Here is a 6,595-nt window from a genome sequence, read left to right as displayed (position 1 = left end):
GACGCTCCATGCCTCCATGCTGCACACAATTCCCCGTGTGTTCCCGTCCTATTTGCTCATCCACTCTGATACCGATGCACATGGACGCGGTTTCATCTCTTCTCTCTGTGAACTGTACTTCAACGAAAACGGGGCTGCATGGGGCATGGGTGCCATGGCCCCTGGGCTCTTTGTGGGGTGACTGGAACACGTGTTGCTTCTCACAGTTTCTCTGAGGAAGAGCTGCACCGTTTTCCACAGCGGTGACACCACTGCACAAGTAGGTCCACAAGAGGATCCCGTCTCTCCACACGCTCACAAGCCTAGTTGGTTCTCTGCTAATTCTACCCCACTTTCTACTACTGCTGGGTGAGGGGCTATCTCACTGCTGTCTGGATTTGCAGCTCTCTAGCGGCTGATGAGCAGGGGTACTTGCTCTTGTGTTTGTGGCTGCTCCGACGTACTCTTTGGCGGAGGGTCTGTGGGCAAATCTCTGCCTATTTTTTTAATGGGACAGTCGTGCTTCTGATTGTTGAGATGTTGACATTTTCCATAATTTTTCAAGACTGGCCCTGGGCTAACTGGGGGCCACCACAATTTCCCCCCAGTCTGTGTGTTCTCCGCTTCACCCTTGGGTGAAATATTTTGATACACACGGGTATCTAGCTCTTAGGAGGCATCAGCCATCTCATCTGTTTTTGGCTGAATATGTGTTTTTAATTATTGTGGGAGCTGTACAGTTTCACGTCGACGATACATAAGAATGAAGGGGTGGAGTCTAGCCTGTCAATCAGGTCACAGCCGGCTGACCCTCCTTGTGGACATGGCTGTCTCATCTGAGAGAGGATGGTGGGACTTCCTCTCTTCCTCCCTGGAGGCGGGACACACTCTCTCTGTCTGGTTCACCTTCCTGTTGACAAACCACATGGAGCCATGCTGATGGCAGCCAGAGCCCTGGAGATGCATCCACTGCCATTGGACCCACAGGACTTCCCACCCACTGGCAGGTGATCTTCCTGAATTCAGCATCATTGCATGTGCTGTGTGAGTCTGAGGGGGAAATCATGGGCTAATAGCAGACTTAGGGGCTAATATTGAACTTGCAGACTTGATCTGGACCGGGCTGGGATGTTTTCTTGATGCATAATTACTTCTTGATATAAAGTTCTCGCTTATACATAGGAGCGTTTCTGAATTTGCTTCTCCAGTCAACCCGGACGGACACAGTTATGTTGATCAGTGCATTTGTGCCATCTGTTTGGGCCCACCCTCTCTTTCACTGTCCTTTTCCACGGAACAGTCTCTCCTGACAACCTCTCCAAAACATGTGAAGCAGCCTCGCATCCTCACTTCTAGGGCGCATCCCGGCTGTACTCCTACTAAGACAACAACTGCTACTGCTACCGCAACCACTTCACCAAGCACGCTGTCCTTCTGGGGGCTGGCCACTGGGTAACGTTTTGACTTGTGTGGGGGTTCTGCTGACGAGGCTTTGGTTGAGAATCTTTGTGTGTATACTCACAAATGAGTGTTTCCGTTTGCTCTTGTGGCAGTCCGTGATCCGGCATTCTTCACCAGCACCATCATTCAGAGCGACTGCTTCTTCTTCAGTCAGCATTATTCACTGTCCAGCTCTCTCATGATTTGGAACGGATTGGAAGTGCAATGGACTGAGTCAGACGCACCTTAGTCCTCGAAGAGACACCCTAGCTCCTCAACACTTTAAAGAGGTTTGCCCGGCACAATGTGTTGTTTAGATCTCTGGACTGCCGCGGCCATGAGCAGGGATTGTGGATCCAAGTAAGACGAAATCCCTGACAACTTCAGTCTTTTCACCATTTGTGCTGATGTTGTCTGTTCGTCCTGTTATGAGGATTTTGCCTTTTTTTTACCTTGAGTTGCAATCCATACTGAAGACTGCATCCCTTGATCTTCATCAAAAAAGGCTTCAAGTCCTCCTCACATTCAGCAAGCAAGGCCATGCCGTCTGCACACCACAGGTTGTTCATAAGCCTCACTCCAGTCTTGAGGATGGATAGACACCACGGCCGCAGCTGCGGTGTGATGGCGGCTGTGGGGCTGGGGCCGAACCGGGCGTGTCTCATTCTGTAGCACAGAGTTCCCGCGAGTCCGAGCCCACCGGAGGGCACCACGCACGAACCACAAGCAACGCCCGGGCCCTGACTTGTCCCGTGGGGGTAGCAATGAAGCTGGAGGGGTTGCATGAGCGTGCACGACCAGCAGCTCCTTCATGCAGATACATTTCGCTCACCAACATCAGTGGCAGTGCACATGTGGCCTCTGCCGGATGGACCACGCAAAACTCAAATGACTGTATCTGTGGGAGAGACGTTGGAGAAGCTCAAGATCATCAGCCAAAACAAGGCCAGGGGTCGACTGTGGAATGAACTGACAATTGCTCACATAAATGGTCTGTTTAATGTTGAAGAAATGAAAAACAAGTCCACTCGGCCAAAATACAGCTATGAGTGCACCCATCTAAATTTAGAGAACATCTCAGCTATGAATTTGGCTAACGATGAAAGGTGTGGTGAGCTGCGGAACGCCATCAAGAACGTCATTCATGACCAAAGCCACGGCTCTTTAAAAAGACAGCAGGGAAAGAAAAGGTCAGCATGATGCCAGTGACTCCCCTGTAGAACTACACGACATGTACAGCTTATACCAAGAAAAACACTAAAAGAAAAAGAAGAAGAAACTAAAGTTGACCAATAGGAAGAGATTTTGCCCCTGGGGCCTTGAGTTTATGGTAATGATGGTGGAATAATTTGATAAAGGATATCAATAATGGTTGCATAGCACAAACAGTAGCATCAATGGCACTGAATCATATATGTAGAAGTTGTTGAATTGGAGAATGTTTTGCTGTGTATTTTTTGCCACAATTAAAAATAGTAATTACACTAATAAAAATGAGGACAATGAAACAGAAATTGCTCTAAAATAGATTGTGGCAGCGATTGCTCAACTCTTCTTGACATGACTGAACTATAGAATTGTACGATGTGTGGATGAAGCCAATAAAACTGTTTTTAAAAAGAAGGAAACTGGATCCCAGAAGAGACCCCGAAACTTGCTCTTGAATCTAGAAGAGCTAAGGCAAATGGAAGAAACGCCGTGGGAAGAAAAGCTGAACAGAGCCTTGCAGAGTGCACCTCGAGAAGATGATGTTATTATAATAAAAATCTCAGAGGAATAGGAGCAAAGGGGACGGAGCCGCAAACACTGGGAGAAAGCGGGGTGGGTGGCAGTGGGGCACCGACATGATTGTACCGGGGCTTGGAAGCAAAATGGCTCAGGAACGGGAGATGTCTCCCCCTAATATACACGGGGTCCCATGGAGGGGAACCAACTAACACCGGCACGTGCTTTACCAAGCCCAGGGTCCCTCCGGGCACTGGTCATCATGCACTATTTCTCACCTGCTTTCGGGATCTGTTGGCAGGGTTTTGCTGGGAAGTTTTGTGTCTGAATTTGCAAAGCCTCTTGATCTATACGTTTCTCTTGTAGTGAGGGCCCTGCCTGGTTTGGGTGGCCGGGCTGTTCGCTGACGAAGATGCGTCCTGAGATTCCTCTTGGCCTGGGTTAGGACTAGTCGGCGGGGAACTGGGCCTGCTCTTCTCGGCGGCACATCTGCTCTCGTGTCCTGGCGGTTCCCTGGGCTCAAGCCACATTCCTTTCCTGCTCAGTTTTTCCTTCTGCTCGACATCTGTTCACATTGGATCACTCACACTGAGCTAATCTGGGTCGGTACCTTCTCCCTGGAGATGGTCGATGATCCCCAGGCTTCCGTTTTGATGCCTTGAACTCTCCATCGCATCCTCTTTCCACCCTGTCATGGCTGCAGGGTCGGTCGGCCGGCGTCCATTCAGTGGCTCCGTCGATGCCATTTGCATCTTCGCCTCCGTGAGACTTGCCACTGGCTTGTCCAGGTGATCCGTTCCTTCAAAGAACCAACTTGTCGTCTTGCTGGTTCTGTAAGGTTCTGGGTTTCATCCCATTTGTTTCTGCTCTAATCCTTATGATTTCTTTTCTCCTTGCGACTGTAGACTTATTTGGCTGTTTTATTCTCTTTTGTGCTAGTTGTTGGGATGCCGAGTAAAGTGTGGATTTGGGCTCCTTCCTCCTTGCTTGATGTGTGTGTTCACTGCTAAACAGTGCTCTTGGGGCAGGACTTTTGCCATGGCGCCGAAGCCTCGGGGTGTTGTTTCTACCCTCATCAGAATCGGGGAATGGGAAAGTCCTTTCTCTCTCTCTCTCTTTCTCTCTCTCTCTCTCTCTCTCTCACACACACACACACACACACACACACACACACACACACACACTCCTTCTATTGCCCAATAGTGTAGAAGTCGGGCATCATTCAATTTCCAGAGTTTCCTTCCCCGTCAGCTTCCTATTGCTGAGTTCTGGGTTTGCAATGCTGCAATCTGAGAAGATGTTTCTGTAATGTTTCCAGGTTTTTAAAGGCTTGCTTTGTGGCCTGACCCATTCGCTGTTGAAGAGAACGTTCCACGCGCACTGCGAAGAATGTGCATGCGTGCTGTCCCTGTGCAGTTCTGCCCGTGGCTCTGAGGTCGGGTTGGTTGAGGGGCTCGCTGCTTCCCCTGTGTCTGCACAGAGCCTTTCTAGCGGCTCTGCCTTTAATTCACATGGTTGGTGGTGCTACTATCAGAGAGTTGTTGTTGTTCTCTTCGATTCTGCTCAAGCATGAGCCGATCGTTTTTCAATTCTTTCATGGGGGCATAGTATTTATTTATTTATTTTAGTGGTTAGTTTTCTTTTGTTCCCTTGAGCTTTTAATCATTAGAAATGTCCCGGTCTGTTGCACTGGGTTTTTGGCTTGAAGTCGATTTTATCAGAAATTAATATTGCCACCCCTGTTCTTTTTTGATTGCCATTTGTCTGATATATTTTTCAACATTTGACTTTTAGTCTACTTTTGCCTTTGGGTCAAAAATGTGTCTGTTCTAGTCAACTAATCACTCGTTTGTTTCTTATCCATTCTGCTCCTCACTGTCCCCTCATGGGTGCATTGATTATTGATAGGTATGGATTTATTGACAGGTATGTAATGAGGGATAGTCTGAATGTGTTTCTGTCATTTTTGGTGTGTGTGTGTGTGTGTGTGTGTGTGTGAGTGTGTGTGCAGTAAAAACCAACCAGCCACTCTGCAGTACGAAGGTGAGGTTTCTCTGTTCCAGGAAAGGCTTGCATCGTTGCAAACTCACCGGGCCCTCATGAGTCAGAAGGGGCTGACAGCGGAGGGTGCGGCTCGTCCGTTCCTGTAGTTGCTGTCGGGCGGGTTATCGGTCTCTCTCTGTCATACATTCCCTGCGTGCTGAGCTCTGTTTCTTTGCGGGTTCTCCCAGTGTTAACTCAGACTTTCATCTGCTTTAAAATTGGTGAGAAGGTACAGCAATTTCCTGTCATTTATTGTTTTCCTCCCAAGTTCAAAGCATTCTCTTCTGTCTTGAAATCACCTTGGCGTCCTCCCTATTGGGGGTTCTGGGGCTACACGGTGCATTCCCCCTTTTACCTGGTTGGCTTGTTTACAAATCGGCATCCCTGGCTCCCCATCACTGGCCCTGTGGGTGTGTTCCACTTTGAAGACCTCTACATCTGGGTGAGGTTGTCCGGTGTGCTAATCCCAGCTTGATGGCCGCTGGGAAGCTCATGGCTGGTCACCAAAAGGTCAGCAGGTTGGACGTAGCAGACTCTACATGGAAAGAGGTGGCCAGCTCCCTGTAAAGAAGCCGGTGTGTGTGTGTGTGCGGGTGTGTGTGTGGGGGGGCAGGGGGGCGCAGGTCTCCTCTGTGCTGTAGGGTCTCTGCGAATCAGCACCCCTAGCTGAGGGTTGGGTTTAGTTTCTGTGCCATGGGGGTCGTGTCTCTTGCCACAGCGACTGTCTTGAGAAGAAAGTGGAAAAGCCAGAATGAGTCCATTTTACACAAAGACGGCTGGTTTGCGGGATGACAAAGTACACGGCACCTGACCCCAAGGACAGTAATAGAGAGACGCTCAGATGCAGCCTGAGGACGACGCGGCCCGAGCAGGGACGGCTGGAAGAAACTATTCCCTCACAGCCTGGAGCCTATTTCTGGCAGGAAGCGCGGACAATGAAGAGTGACTGTTTGCAGATTGGATCTGGTTCCCCATCTCTCTCCTGCAGGACCGGGTGGGGTGGCCGTGGGCCAAGGTGGTGGGCCATGGGGGCCAGGGGCAGCTGCCTCGTCAGGTCTCTGTCCACTGCAATGTCCAGCCAAGGGGAGCGATGTGACCCAGTCACTGACTGCAAGGGCCGCAAGGGCTGCGGGGAGCAGAGGGGGAGCGTGCCTGCTTGCAGACAAGGAGGGAGAATCGGACTGTGCTGCAAAACCATGAAAGACCCCCGGTTTCCCACCAGGATGACACCAAAACTCGCAGAGGGACAAAGAGGGTCAAGGAGTGGACCGTGATGGAGTCAGTGGCAGGCTGTGAACGTGGGCAGTGGGGTGACTTCAGGGGGCAAGCAGAGGCAGGCCAGCCTGAGGGAGGGGTGCAAGGCTGCCTGCGGGGTCTCCTATGTGGTCCATGTCATGGTGGAGAGCAT

The sequence above is a fragment of the Echinops telfairi genome, unplaced genomic scaffold (assembly GCF_000313985.2).
Source record: "Echinops telfairi isolate 266 unplaced genomic scaffold, ASM31398v2 ScPeMD7_2;HRSCAF=8, whole genome shotgun sequence".
Classification (NCBI taxonomy): Eukaryota; Metazoa; Chordata; class Mammalia; order Afrosoricida; family Tenrecidae; genus Echinops; species Echinops telfairi.
The sequence above is the reverse complement of the archived record's forward strand: the minus strand, read 5'-3'. Positions refer to the sequence as shown.